The sequence below is a fragment of the Sander lucioperca genome, chromosome 24, assembly GCF_008315115.2.
Source record: "Sander lucioperca isolate FBNREF2018 chromosome 24, SLUC_FBN_1.2, whole genome shotgun sequence".
In the NCBI taxonomy this organism is placed as follows: Eukaryota; Metazoa; Chordata; class Actinopteri; order Perciformes; family Percidae; genus Sander; species Sander lucioperca.
Genome location: NC_050196.1, coordinates 11,106,484 through 11,122,631, shown reverse-complemented (window position 1 = coordinate 11,122,631; position 16,148 = coordinate 11,106,484).

Here is a 16,148-nt window from a genome sequence, read left to right as displayed (position 1 = left end):
TTCAGGTTCATAATTGTATTTTAAGGTTGTACCAGAATAGGTTTACATGGTTTAATTTTCAAAAAACACCATATTTTTGTTGTACTGCACCACTCTCTCTCACTGCTGCAGATCCTCTTTTCAGCTGGTCTCTGTTTTAGCTACAGAGTGAGACCTCTTTTCTTCTCCTTCTTCTGTACTATCTTTGATTCCACTGCACATGCAGTAGCTCAGATGTAGATCATGTCAGCTAGCTAGCTCCATAGACAGTAAAAGAAAGGCTGTTTCTACAACTTCGGTCAGTTACAAGGCAGGATTAGCTGGGAGACCATGCTAAGTTGGAACATGTAAGTAGTTCTTTTGTAGATTATGGTGAACTTGTGTGTGTTGTAGCAGTGCTTTGCTATTGAGAACGAGGTGGCATGCTAGCGTTAGCATGCTAGCGTTAGCATGCTAACGCTACGAGCTAATGGTTGCGTTTAACCTGCTCGTTTCGGCTTGTGACGTCACAAGCCTTGCCGATTTTGAACAGCTCACCCAGAGACTGAAGGCAGGACACATTCAGAAACTGTATCTCACCCTAAACAGCATGGATGGATTTTTTTCAAAGTTTGTATGTGTGTGGAAGCACCAGAGACACAACATAACACCCCAAATCCCAGAAAAAGTGATTTTTTTCATAATATGGGCACTTTAACACAAGTTGTTTTTCCCATTCCATCAAAAATAAAACGCAGGTTACCTTAACTAACAACATACTACAAGTAGTTTTGCTATCCACACATTAGTGTTATTGTATTGCCATGTTGTACAGTATCACACAAGTTCATCTGCAGGTCAGACACAAGCCTGCAGCCAACAAGCTTAGAACAGACATTCGCTCACAGCATGTGCTCATCATTACTCCGCACGTGTAAAGCTACTATATGCCTTCTCAGCACTCTTCCCCAAAAAATGAAGCTGTGTTCTATCAGGTTGAGCCAATTTGGGGAACACATATTCAGAGAAATTACATATTCCGCAGGCGATGCCTTCTTGATTTCCTCCGGGTCTGAAAAAAACTAGAGTAAGATAGCACAGAGGGAGGTGGAGGGTTGTGGGAAATTAAATTATGCCTAATTACCAGAGCAATCGATACCAAATTGAGTTGATATGCATCCTTCATGAGTTAACTAGATATCAAATCAGCGAGGGTAAGCAACACATTGTAACATGAGTTGATGGGTAAAGGTGATACCGAGGCACTTTTGATGGCAGGAGTTAAGGGAGTGAGTCCTGAATTATCTGATCTGTCAGGGTTGCGGCTCTTGTAGTTTGGCAGCTTTCCCGAATCTGGAATCAAGGGGACACAGGGGGAAGGTTGTTGATATTGTCAGGGGTACTATACCTTTTTGAATTTGTCATGAAGCCAAAAAAACATCAGAGCACAAGCGGGGACGTCATTCTGAATGTCATTTTTAATTGAAAAATAAATACAAAGTGGCACAGTATCATCTAGTATGTTGTCGAAATTATTATTCATCAAATCGTCCAGGGGACAATGGGTTTTGGGTGAGGCGTACTTCCAGTTTCACGCTGCCACAAGCATCAGTCCCTGAAGTGTACACTGTCCTGCCTTTAAAAAAGAAGACAAAATAAGTTATCTGACCTCGGTGCTCGCATTGTGACAGCTGATGATGGACAGCTAAAGTGATACCGTGGGTCAGACTGGTGTGTCAGCAGAGCAGTACGCCCTAGTAATTAGAGAAAGCACCCTGTAACCAGACAGGCACAGGTTTGATGCCTCTGATGACCAATGAGTTTATCACTGTTGAAATGCCCCGAAACTACACTGGCACGCTGCTTGTGGATGACCCTGCGCACCAGCGCCTGCGGTGTGCTGTGTGTTTTGTACTTCCGTGACTGATGGGTTGAGAAAATAAAATGTGTAATTGCAGTTGCTGCAGTAAGCTACCGAGTGGTATTTTTGAGGTAACTGGCCTTGTGGTTGTTTCGAGTTTTTTTTAGCTCATTCACAACTCAGTTGAAAGTAAGTTACAGTGGCATTTTAAAACTTTAACATGTTAAAAAAAGGACTATTTAGTTAGTTTTAAGTGGTTGTCTTTTATTTATTTTAGCTTAGGAGCATTTTTTATGCTGTGGTACTTTATTGGTTTTAATAACTTATTCAAAGTTTAAAAGTTTTAACAGTGGACATGTTTTTGTTGCTGGAAAAATAAAAACCTTATACTGATGTGTGACATAAACACCTTAAGAACAGCCTATCCATGTCTGCAGTGATATCATGCAACATGTCAACCTCATTTTCACTCTTCTTCATCTTTTGCCTTCTCTTTTTCTCTCCTCTCCTTTTTCAATAATACCATGGGAAACATAATGCATTTTGAACAGCTAGGGAGGCGGGTGCATATGCACTTGTGAAATGTAGAGAGGAACAGATTAAGTGACTCTTGTTTAACACACATTTTAAGGAAGCTGAAATAAAATATAGACATTTATTGAGAGGCTAAGCAGTGTAATTGTATGAAATTGTTGTTTTCTAGCGGAATAATGGCTGGCAGATGTATCTAGTGTTTTCAGTGAAATAACTTTTAATTGACTCAGGCAAAAGCTCTTCGGACCACAAGTCAGAAGGTGAACCACAGGTGTCCTAGTCCTGTCTTCCCGTGTTTGTATAATGAATCATTTTTATCCAATTCTAAATGTTGGGTATATTCTGCTAATGTTCTTATTGTGGAAAAATAAGAGGCCCTCATGTGCTAACATTGTGTTTTCTGGCTATAAACCAGCCGTTCTCTGACCCGGAATTGACAAATTAGTTGTACTCCAACTACAGTTGCCTACCCTACATCACAGAGGTTGGCAGAAACTCTCAAACACACCAAGCGTAAGCTCAATTTGTACCCCTGGTCTTTACCTTAATTCACCCAAAGCCGAATTAAAACGCTGGCTCAGGTGAAATCACCAGGCTGCCCTGACCAAATAAATCAAACATAACCCACACTTGTAAGGTGTAAATCTCCGTAGACAGAGTTCTTATTGGAGAGGGGATGGCGATGGGTAACTGAAATGTTGCAAAAAATTGGAATACATTTTATCCTGGAAAAATATTCATGGCCAATCTTAAAATATTCGGGGCATGTTGTAGCTTTAAAGAGAGTTTGACATTGAGAGGATGCTGGCTGAATTCCATTGAGTGAGTATGTTGAAGTTCTGAGGCCAACAGCACAAGACTGTAGTAATGCATTAAGACAACACATTCACTCCTAGGTGTAAATGTGTGTGTGTGTGTGTGTGTGTGTGTGTGTGTGTGTGTGTGTGTGTGTGTGTGTGTGTGTGTGTGTATACTGATATGGCATTTCCACTTTTTAGTGCTTATTAGCTTAACTACTGCTGTATCTTGGTTATATTCACTGGAGCAGAATCAACACCTTGCTCCGCTATTAAAAGTTACAAAGGAATAGCTAGTTTGTTCAGACAGTTTATGTTACAATATGGTATAACTGTCTGCAGCGTTAATGCATAGTATATGCAGAGGGGGCATGACCACCCTGGCAAATTCATTTGAGTGAACGCTGAGTTGTCAGATCATATTTAGCAGAGAGTCTGTCACTTTACGAGAAAACACAGCCAGAATACTATAGTTATACTCTCTTAGCTGGCTTTTTATCAGCCAATATTGGCTATTCTTACACATTAGAAAACACATTAATTAAACAGCTTCCCATGTATGTTTTGCTTTTGAAAATGGACGATCTTTGTGTCGATATTAAGCAATAGTAAAATTCCTTCAAACGTGTCTGAGAGATTCCATGATTATGAGATCTACTTAAATATTTAAGGTGGGACGCAAACCACCTTTAATAATTAACTTTAATTAAATTCTACATTGAATTATTAACACAGTGCTCTTGCTCCAGTCTGGTTGGACAAGCTGGAGCTTTAGCAGTTTGAATGCATGCTGGGCTTACAAGACTCCCTCACATGCTCACACACACACAAACCTCCTCAACTTCTCTCTGGTCAGTGGCCAAAGGCTGCAGGTGTAGCTCCCAGGTGCGAGATTGTGAATGCATCCAACACTCACTCCTTGCTAGCTCAGTTGAGCTTTCACCACAGACACACATACACACTCATATAATTACCTTTTTCTTTCATATTTTAACAAGTGTCACCTTGATAATGTAAACACAATTAAAAGCCTTTGCAAATTCAATTAAGCTCTTCATTTCTCCGTTTGTTTGTTTTTGTGAAAATATGGATTGCTCCAGTACTGGAATGGATTTCACAAAGCTAAACATTTGATTCAAACAATTTGTTTTAGTTTGATTTATTTGCTATATTTTAATAGAGCCTTTTTTCACCAACAAAATCTAACACTATACACATGTGATTTGAACAACACAATCAGTCTTATAAACTCAAAATACTGCGGTAACCTAAATCATATCCCACCTGATTAAAAATCCAGTAATTCCTTTGAAATGATTTGCTTTGTTCCTTTGCTGCAGCTTCTCAACCAGGTGCTGAGAAGTGTGAACTTCATAACCAGAGGGTCAGAGGCTGAAAACTGCCAAGTCACACCAAGCGACAATACTCCACAGAGCTGCAAACACACACATTCACACATAACACAAATGGCACAACACTTGCACACAAATACACACTTTTAAGTGTTTCACAAGGAGTGCTTGTCTCTGTCCAAATCCTTAATCTTGCAGGTGAGCACAGGCACATATCAAAAACAAGACTATGCCCTGGCGGCTTTGGTTTTCTGCACAGTCTTTTACCTCGAGGTGTTTAAAAACCAGTGGGTATTATTTTTAATGATTGTTTATTGAGACTAATCTTCCTTAATTAAATGGACCTTTCCAATCTGTGTGTCTGGCACATTTGTTTTGGTTTATGCTGCTGGCTGTTTATGATGTGCCTAAAAATCATATATCAGCCAAATGCATTTTCAATCACACACAGCCTGGATTGGCATAATTAGAGAGTCACAACCTATTTGTGTCCAAATGTTTTGCACTCGACTTGTCTGAAGGTCATCAAGAGGCCCAAGATAATGGGACACAATCAAGCAGATAAAGCGAAGACTACATCTTCAGCTACTAAATGATTCACAACAGTGTCAAAAGGTGTGACAGAGCAGGTTTTTCACTTGGATAGATTCAGAATCAGAATCAGAAAAGGATTTATTGCCAAGTAAGTAACACTTACAAGGGATCTGCCTTGGTGGGTGGTGCATACATAAACATAAATATATTAAAAGGAAATAAACAATAAATACAAAAACAAATATGTACACTATGGCTGTTTAAACAAAAGGCTGAATGGTTTAGTGGTTTCAATGTTGAGGGATGCGCAAAAGATCGGGATATATGGCATGTGCAATGGACAGGTATAGTCCAGTATGTACGATAATGTCAAGTGGAGTGTAGTGAAATGTTTGTGTGTGTGTGTATGTGTGTGTGGGGTGGGGGGGGGGTTAAGATTCTGCGTCAGTGGGTGTCCGGGGCCTTGTTAATGAGGCCGACTGCAGATGGGAAGAAACTATGGCGTAAGGTTTTAGTCCTGATGCACCGCAGCCTCCTAGGGAGTGTTTCAAAAAGTTTGTGTCCGAGGTTGGAGGTATCGGCCACAATCTTTCCTGCCCGCCTCAGCGTCCTGGAGGCGTACAGGTCCTGGAGAAACGACAGATTGCAGACAATCACCTTCTCAGCAGAGCGGATGATATGCTGCAGTCTGCCCTTGTCCTTAGCAGTGGCAGCAGCATACCAGGAGCAGGTGAGGATGGACTCAATGATGGCCGTGTAGAAGTGCACCATCATTGACTTTGGCAGGTTAAACATCTTCAGCTGCAGCAAGAAGTAAATCCTCTGTTACGCTTTTTTTTAGATGAGGGAGCTGATGTTCAGCTCCCACTTGAGGTCCTGGGAAAAGATGGAGCCCAGGAAGCAGAAGGACTCCACAGTGTTGACTGGGGAGTCACCCAAGGTGATGGGGGTGGGTGAGGCTGTGTCCTTCTAGAAAACCACGACCATCTCCAATGTATGGATCTTTTCCTTTGTAAAAACAAGTGATTTGTGAGGAGAGCTATCATTTATTTGTGAACCTCAGGGGTGACTCATGAACACATTGTTGCAGTGCAGAAGGAAACATTGCACAGCTTTTGTATTGCAATTGCTATGCTGTGAAGGTCCACCGCTGGATTGTAGTCTTTTATGTGCATGTTTTTATTTAAAAAAAAAAGTTATTTAAGTATGAGTAAGAATGTAGAAGCCAAATAACTTTAATTGATGCCAGCATAATGGGCAAATATGTCATTATGTGAAAGTGTAGCTTTCATCATATTGAAAGTTATAGGTGTCAATACTGGGGTCTATTGTTGACAAAACCATATCACTGACACCTTATTTTCCTCTTTACACGTTCAAATGAACCTTCCCTTAAAAATCGGCATGAGCCTGCCACCTTTATTATGCAAGTATAAATCAAGAAGATACCTTTAAGAAATGTGATGAAAAGTTTTTGTGTGGAAGCTCCTTGGTTGTCCTTGGTCAAGTCAGCCTGTGATGAATCATGCATTGGATCACAGTGGAGCTATCGTCCTCGTGGGGGCACAACACTGTCTGCTGCCATTCTCATTCCACCTGCCGCCCATGCGTCAGCGGCCACAGGTTGCCTTCCCTCAAAGGATGACACTGCTGCTACTGTCCCCTTCAAGACCAAAGCCTACAGAAGTGGGTTTTATTTAGTCCTCTCCGACGACAAGTCCCTTCCTCACTCCACTGCCTCCGCAGCTGGTACTTGTTGGCGCCCATCTGTTAAGAGTATTGTTTATGTGGTTGGTGATCCAGAACTCATTACCATCCCACCCTCCCCTATACACTATTGTTCTTCCTGCTAACAGGCAGGCTCTAATGCAATCTGTCTTGAAATGCATTATGCTTTTGAGCTGAAAACTAAGTATAAAACAATTGGAAACCTTGACAGAGAAGTTGGATTTTTTTTTAAAAGTTCAGTAAGTCCTTGAATAACATACCAGACAAGACATGGTTTAAAAAAAATGCACTTGTTGAGTAATTGCAAGTTATGAAAGAGGTACAGCTCTCCTGCATTCAGACAATGTGAATATAATTGTGCGCAGTCTGCTGACGTCATGTTGCATAATGTATGGAATACTGAAGATCAAAATTACCTCTCGCTGGCAATTATAGCCCCTTTGTTCAAATAAGTGCAGCTTTATATCTGTGTCTACATACCTTTGGTTACATCTAGCAGAAGATTGCCGAGCAGACGTTAATTGGCAATAATGCAGTCATGTAACAGGAGTTTGCATGCATATACAGTATTTACCTCATTGTTTAATCCAGTTGATGCCATCTTCAATGTCCTTTGTCTGTTGTTTGGTGCTTATGTAGACTGCCTGTTGAACAAGCTGACACTGTAACTTTTCATTTAAGAAACATGACTTGTATCTCATACATGTATAATGCACAGGAAATAAATAGTTAGGAGCTGCCACCTTCTCGCCACTTTTAGATGACAGAGTACTTCACAGCACATGCATGTTGCTGCCACTTCACTGCATTAGCTGGATTCTGCAAGTCTTACATACACCATTTTTGTATATGAGAAAGTCTGCAGGCCATGTTTCACCACCCATAGACAAATGCTATGCTGCTCTTTGATTTAGAGGAGTGTTCTTCAGGAGTATTTCGCACTTCATATTTATTCATGTGATCATTGTCAGAGTTCAGCTCTGGCAGCTACTGTCTGTGCAAGAAAGGCAGAGAGCATGCATGTTGGCAGCTCCATATGCTTAGAATGGACCACAACAAATGGCTGAACGAGCAACTTCATTAGTTTTATTGAAGTTGTAATGCCACTTTATAATACTATTAATTGGTTCTGGTCCCAGTATAGTGGTCAATGCAACTGCAATTCTTTGCCCGTTTCTCTGGAGGGGGAAAAAAAAAAGGACAACATTGTGACAGTGCCTTGTACGCCACACCTACAAAGTAGAGCCCTAAACGGGCCCAAAACTTCAGCCTGAAGTTGGTGTTGGCCCGTGGTGTTCAAGCCTTAGCCTGGCCTATAAACAAAAAAGGCTCCATCCAGCCTTTTTTATTTCTTATTACATCTGTTGTTGCTTAATATGAATCCAAATCTAAATGTATTGGCATTACTGAAGTGGGTAAATGCAAATATTTAAAAGCATAACTTCAATCAGGATCTCAAACTCAAGAGACTATGCTGGTAATATAAAGGTTAGAGTAAAGATTTAGAGTGAGTAAACAGCAAATTCTACACATGCCCGTTTGCATTCCCACAGTGGCTTCATCTTATTGCTGATCAACCACAGTATGTGTTTGATGACACTCGACCCAACTGCATATGGATGGAGGTGCTCTAGTTTGCTTAATTAATGCTGATGACAGTAATCAACCAAAACGGATGGGCTTATCGGAAAGTGAACTGCCCCACATTGATTAGCCATCTATGCTGCATTTGATACAGCATACCAGTCTATTTATTGGCAGGCTGCCTTTCTTAGTAGAGCTGTTCATGTTGTTGCCTAGCAGAGCAAAGTAAGCTTTCTTTTAATGGACTCAGCTCTTTTTTTTTCTCCCCAAAGAAACTTCACTGACTGTTCAGAAATCAACCAATTATTAGCACATCAGGTTGTTGTCTGCAGGCCCAGGTCCCGAGTGTATATATACTGTTCTGACCACTCCACAAAACGCTCTCAGAGCAAATTGCCTCAGTAAATACCCTGTGTATATCTTAACAGGTAATATTTAAAATTCTGCAATAGCAAGTCACCCAAGCAATGAAAGATGTGTCTGCCTGCTAGGTCGATGAATAATGCAAATGAAACTAATTCTTCCTGACCTGGTGCCAAGTCTAATACACATTTATATGCTTCGATAGTGAAAGATGTGTGAGATTGCTATTATGGGAAGCAAGCAATCTGTATTTTAATAATGAGCCTGATAGACCTTGGCCTTCCTTTCTTTGACAGTTTGGATGCACCTTATGTGACTTCTTGTAGATTTAAATGGCAATAATTGCTTCCAATAAAGACAGGGAACACGTGTATAGAGTAGACCTTGTGTATATTTGTGTTGTCTTGTTCATATTCATATTACAATAAATAACTTATTCTGCATCTTCTTTAGTGAGGAACTTTTTTTTGTAACTACTTTGTAGCATTATATTCCTTCGCATTTACGATACAAACTCAGGCTGGCAAATGGATTGCAATAGCAAAAACGTTATCCGTGTCCCCAAGATGAGAAGCAAACTTCTATTGAACTCTTAATAAATGAAGCCAATATGTGAGGAGTGATGAATAGCAATCAATACTGTTGCATACCATAGAGTACTACTAGCACTTACGAATATATTTACAGTACATCCTACCTTACTCTGCAAGCAACAGCTCTTTTTTACTGCTTGTGCTCATGTGACTGAGTATGTGTATATGACAAATTGAAAGTCTTATTCAACCAAAGTTTGCCGCAGATGTTCCGACTCCTCTTAGATTAAAAAGAGCCCAACCATAAATATCTATTAGATTCTTACATTTCCAAGAGACATGTGGAAATAAATCTACATTAAGCAAGGGATGTCCCACCTTCACAGAGAAAGGGGCATAATGAAAGTCATGTTAACTTTACATTGGCACACGGCAGCTGCCTAATATGCAGAACACTTGCTCCTAATCCCCCCCACAGTGCTCAACCCGAAGACCACCAATGTGCCTTAACAAATAAAGATTATGCTTTCGAGTAAATTCAGTTGGTTTCTGCAAGTAGGCAAATTTCGAAGCTCATGATCTGGCAAAGATGTACTTCCATTCCTCCTGAAATGTGTTTAAAGGTAAAAATATATGTAATAGTTTTTTTTTTTTTTTTTTTTTTTTCGGTACAAGACATTTGCAAAATTGAATAATCATAAAAGGTTTCAAAGCACTAGTTATAGGCAAACTGCCATCTATCCCCATGACTAAATCCACCATGCTGTCTTAAATGTGTGTATTATTGGTTCAATTGTATAAGGGACTGTAGCATGTATAGTATGAAATTTGTTATAAAAGACTTAGACCCTTGACCTTTTGTAAACTCCATGAATAAAAAGTTAATGTCCCAGTCCAAGAGTGTGATACCACAACACTTAACTTGAACGGTTTCATCTTTAAGTATTATAAAGCTCAGGCAAGACATAATAGCACTACCATATTGCCAAACAAGTACATTGTATCCATTAATGGTACGTTATTTGGATCAGAAGAGATGTGACTTGTTCCTAGCCTGCAGGCCTTAATAGCCCTGATAAAGCCCTGTTTTCAGAAAAATATTGAGTTTTGGTGGAACATATCCTACAAAATTGATAATTGTGCTATGCCAAACTGAGGTTTAACACAAAGTATGATTCAGCAAATTGAAAGACCAAAGATAGGATCGTGCCAGTCATTTTCATTTTTTAGTATTGAGTCAGGTCGGTCAGAATCGGTGGTCCACACATTTAGGTTTAACTAATATTAGCTACATGCTAATGTTAGCAGTGGTGAAATGTAACAAAGTACATTTACTCGAGTGCTGTATAGCATTTGACGTGCTTGTACTTTACTTGTGTCTTTTCTTTCATGCCACTTTCTACTTCTACTCGGCTACATTTCAGAGAGAAATATTGTACTTTTTACTCCAATGAGTTAGTTTTATAACTAAATGAGTAGGATTCATAAATGACATGATTTCTTCCCCTAGAGCAGCACTTCCAATAAATATTTCCTAACTCCAAGCTTGTAACCTATTGGGTATACAAGCTAAAAATAGGTCTATTCTTTGGCCCAGTCCCATTGACATGAACATGAAATACAAAATAGCATCCAAATGTAATCAGCAGCAGCCTAAGCGCTACCTGTCAAGAATGCTTTCAGTCCACTCACCTAGCCATTCGCTAATAGCTTATGACAGTCTCAATGAGTTTTCCAACTTAAGATCCCAAACCAAATATCAGCCCCTCGCCTCCCCGGCTAATTCAAAATGCCTGAAAGAAATTTACAGTACAGTCAATGGCTTTGAGTGCTCCCAGTATCTCTCCTCACCTGTTCAGCCGGGGCCTCTTGGAGGGGGAAAGCGTAATTCAACTACCACTCTATAAATTCTATTACATGGCGCTGGGTATGGCTGTGAAAGTGCTGTGTCTAATGAAGAGCTCGTAGTCCCTGACAGCCTGCTTCGACTTTCTGCATCAGCACACCAGAGTGGTCTTCTGTGGAGTAAAAGCTAGGGACAGGATGCATGAGTGTGTTTGAGACAGATATAGACAAAGTGTTAGTATGTGTTTGGACTCATGTACTGTGGATGTGTACATGTACTGTAGCCCTTAGTGTCCTGGCCATGCCATTCATCTGCACTCAAAGTCTGCTGGACTCTGGACTTAAGTACAGTGGTTTCTATGTACTGTTCAAAAGAGTTGTGCAGTTGCTTCTTTTATTAAACACATTTGCATGTCTTCTCACATGTATCTGCATAATGGGTGCTCAGAGGGTCTACAACCATGCTTGCATGCAAATATTAGCTACATGCTAATGTTAGCAGTGGTGAAATGTAACAAAGTACATTTACTCGAGTGCTGTATAGCATTTGACGTGCTTGTACTTTACTTGTGTCTTTTCTTTCATGCCACTTTCTACTTCTACTCGGCTACATTTCAGAGAGAAATATTGTACTTTTTACTCCACTACATTCATCTGACAGCTTTAGTTACAATTTTTTTTACAAATTAAGATTTTTGCACATAGTTTATAAAATACAATGTTTTATTATACATTAAACTACCCAGCAATATAACGGCCTACAAGTCCAGCTGAAATGATTAGTCGATTAAACACAGAATTTGTTTTTGACGCTTTATTTAATGCTTTATTTGACGCTTTTAGTGCTTTTTTGACACGTTCAACGAATATTTGACGCTTTTGACCCTTTTTTTCGTTTCCAGTTTCTAAAATGTGATGGATTTTCTGCATTGAGTACTTTTACTTTTAATACTTTAAGGACATTTTCCTGACAATACATACTTCTACCTAAGAAACATTTTCAAAGCAGGACTTTTACAGAGTATTTTTAACAGTGGTATTAGTACTTTTACTTAAGTAAAGGATCTGAATACTTCTTCCACCACTGAATGTAAGCGTGCTAAAATGCTCCCAATGACAGTGCTAATATGCTAATGTTTAGCCACGTGCACCTTAGTTACCATGCTAACATTTGCTAACTAGCACTGAACACAAAGTACAGCTGAGGCTGATGGGTGAGGCATTTGATCATCAACCTATTGTAACCTGAGTATTGGACAACCTTTCTTTATTTTGTCCTGATCGTGGCGTTAAATGAAATGTCTAATGTCTTGGTTCAATACAACTCAGCAACATTTGTACCATGAACATTTGTAGCATGTGTTTGATAAAAAAAAAAAAAGAGGAAATACAACATTGTAAAAGAAGAAAACCCCATGCACCACTGGTTTAACCATGGGAATTAATATTTGTGGGTGTAGCACTGATACTTTCTCTTCCTCACTTTAATGCATTTAAAAATAAAATAAAAACTAGAGCCTGCAGGGCATACTACTATCCCCAGAAGATAATAATACATGTTTGTCATTTAAAATAATAGTAATTCTGGGATATGTAGGCCTGGGATATTGTGAATATTTTAAACCAGACAATCATATGGCTGAGCAATAAAAGGGCATAATGTAACTGTAAAGAGATATTCAAAAACACATGGCTGGAAACAACCAACTTTTGTTAGTTGACATGTACCTCTTTTCTTTAGCAGCAACGCAAAATTACATTCATTAAGGACAAAAAATATAATAACGATCATATTAATAAGTGAGATTAAGGTCATTATTACTTACTACATACAAAACTACATGCCTATACTGCCTAACACTGCAATCAATTCAATGAATCCCCACAGTAGTTGGGGATATCAGGGGAAGCATCTAACACTGCCTTCCATCAACAACTCCAATTGAGATGCCCTTGGGCAAAGCGCTCAATCCTCAATTACTCAACTGGAGCTGCTCAGTGGCAAACAGTACAGACTGTGGAGTATCAGGCAGCTTTCAGGTGTGTAACCAAATCTGAAACAGAGTATTGCCAACAGAACAATCTCTACTACGTGTTCCGGGATACAACAGGTTAAAGAGGTTGTATTTTCCGTATATTTCCATGATTAAAGCTTATAAAACAAGCCAATCAGTAATGTCACAGTTCACATTACTGTCAAACAATTGTTGTGACATCACTTGTAGGGATGTGGCCATCATTGAACAATCTGGAAACCCATAAAGAGCAGAGCAGCAGTTTTCTTCCCAGTGTGATTCAGTGCCGATTTCCCTCGTTTTAAAATCTGATTATACTGGTACAGTACTGCAAGTGCATGAATTGGTGGGATAAATCTCCGCTTCCTGGGCCGTTAATGGCCCTGAGTAAGTGATTCTAAAGAGTGAGTTTAAGTGCACGGATGCATTTTGTAGCTTCAAGTTCAAAACTTGACATATTGAAGTGCAAATGGAGTGTTGTCTTTTCCCGTGATATACTTTGTGTTGCTTCCTGTCATGCTGCCGTCTCATGCCTACGTCAGGTGGCAAACGTGTCAATCTAAGTGGAAAAGCTGACATTTGAGATGAAGACCTCATTTTGTTTGATGCAAAAGCAAATAAAAAAGTGGTAATTGACAAGAGGGTACGGTTGTCTGACATGATAAAAAGTGTCACTCCGAGAGACAATAACAAGACTTCTAGAAATCAATGCAGCTTATTGTCCGGTTAGTTTCTGTGACTGTTGACAGCTGAAATGAAAACGGACATTTGAATTCAGCCCGTAATGCCGATGGCATGCAATGCTCATCGTTTAGGTGTGTAGTGACCGAGAGTGCATGCAAATGTTACACGCTTCCCCATCCACGAGGAAGAGCGGGAATGACGCATCGGGCCTTCTGCCAAATTTCTTCCAAACACACATACACAACACTCCTCCACAGTTCAGGTGATTTTCTGTATCAGCCTTTTTAATGTATTTTCCATTTTGCTTAATGTCCATATTGTGTATAAATCAAAATGAATCAGGAGGAGGAGCTGTTATCTTCGCCTCAGACTCAAAGGACATGGAGTCTTCATCCCCTGCAAGTCAAACCAACTAAAGCAAGAAACAGACAAAAACTGACTTGACATCCACTAAATCAGTAATTAAACAAATTTTGCTATTCCCACAGCAAACCGAAAGCATACAAACAAGCAAGAGCAAGCATTTTAGTTTGCCTCTAAAATGCATTTTTTCTGCTTTGCAGAATGCCGTGTCCAGAACATCCCTAGCACGTACAGTACGTGCAGGAAAAACCCATAAATGCACATGCAAAACAAACAAATGGAGACATGCACACATACATACACAGCCTGAGTCAGCTTTAACTGTGCTGATGGTATGCATACACAGCCCAGAGGATGAGGCACAGTGGGGTCATGTCATTAACCTGCCAATGTGTGTTTCCGGATCAGCTGCTTTTGAAATCTCTGCGGGAATATCAATCACAAGGTGGTGTCCGCTGTAATGTGTGTGTTTGTGAGTGTGTTAGAGACTGTTTGCTTGCATGGTAGCAAAGGGATCCCTGCTTTGAACACAAACTGGCCAAGCATCACCTTGTTTTTTTTTTAAGTGTGTGTGACATTAGTTTAGGACATGTGTTGACAGAGCTGCAGAGATAACAGAACTAGCTTGTGAATTAAATCTCGAACGAATAGCTTGAGATCCTTGAATGGTCAAAAAAGAAAAAAAAAAAAAAAAAAATCCATCGATTTAGTATTTCAGTTTCATAAAGTTCGGGGACTCAGAAGAGACAGATTTTGAAAAAGAATGACTAAAATCGATGACTGACTTTTAGTCCCTAATATGGGTCAGAAATGCTGAATCCTACATTTCCCATGATGTAAATCAATTTCATCTTTCATTAGACCCTCCCTCCCTGGACATTATACAACTTGCAAGTCACTGCACCAGTCAAGAGAAATTAAACGTTTGGATACATTTTTTAATACTTGAAACAAGCTGATTTGATATGGAATCAAGTTTAAATAGCATGCTCGTACATCTAGCTATGCCCACGGTTGTATGGGTAGTGGCAAAACAAAAGTGTCTTTGCTCTGCACCACATGAGTGGCAAGTATAAAATAGATTTCAATCCTTTCCTTTCGTTGTGAAAGATGGGTGTCTGTGTGTGGTGTTACACTAATAAAAGCACAGGGCTGCTGTACCAGTGACGATTCCCCAGCGTCAGATGTGATATGTGTTGTAAAGTGGTAGTACTGAAATAATTCCTGATAGTTTAGATTAGTAAGGGCGGGCTCTCATGAAAAACAGATCCTTTAGTCTTTTCAAAGTAAAGTGCATTAGTTGATTCTGGGCTGTTGCTCGGCTCCGTGGCGTCAAGCCTCTGACACTTTTGCAAATGGGCTCATGCTGTCGATGGACAATTAGAACCTGCATGATGTTAAAAGCCTTATGGTTCATTCACACTACATCAGTCGGTCTGACTATTTCGCTGCAGGGTTGTGCAGCGGTGGGAGTGTCACTTAAATGGCCAAATTAGTGTGACGTCCTGTTGTGTTCTTCGACCCCCCTGTGTAGCACAAGTATACTTCACAATTATTATTTTCCATCAGTTCATGTATAGATCTCGACATTTCCGACGTCACAGCTTCATTTCTTGGGGAAAGAGGGAAAGAAAAGAGAGGGTTAGGGACATCTAAGGACTTGGCAGGCCTGTGCACATGCCCTGTATTCACTTATAATTTGGATAATAGAAAATACTTTTTTTGTATCCCTATCACTCTCTGCTGTATGCCCTTCCGACAAAGCAGAAATGGTTTACCATATCTATAAAAATGGAAAAGTATAAGGCCTTTTATCTAACTACATAACTCAAATGTTCCCATTTTACAGCACACTGCATTTAGCATAGAAAAAAAGGGTTATATATTTGACTTTAATACCAACGCACAGCACTACTAAGATTCATTTTTGCCTCCATCTAAAAATGATCCTTTTGCTCCCATCCAAAATTGATCACTGGCAAATAGAAACAATGTAC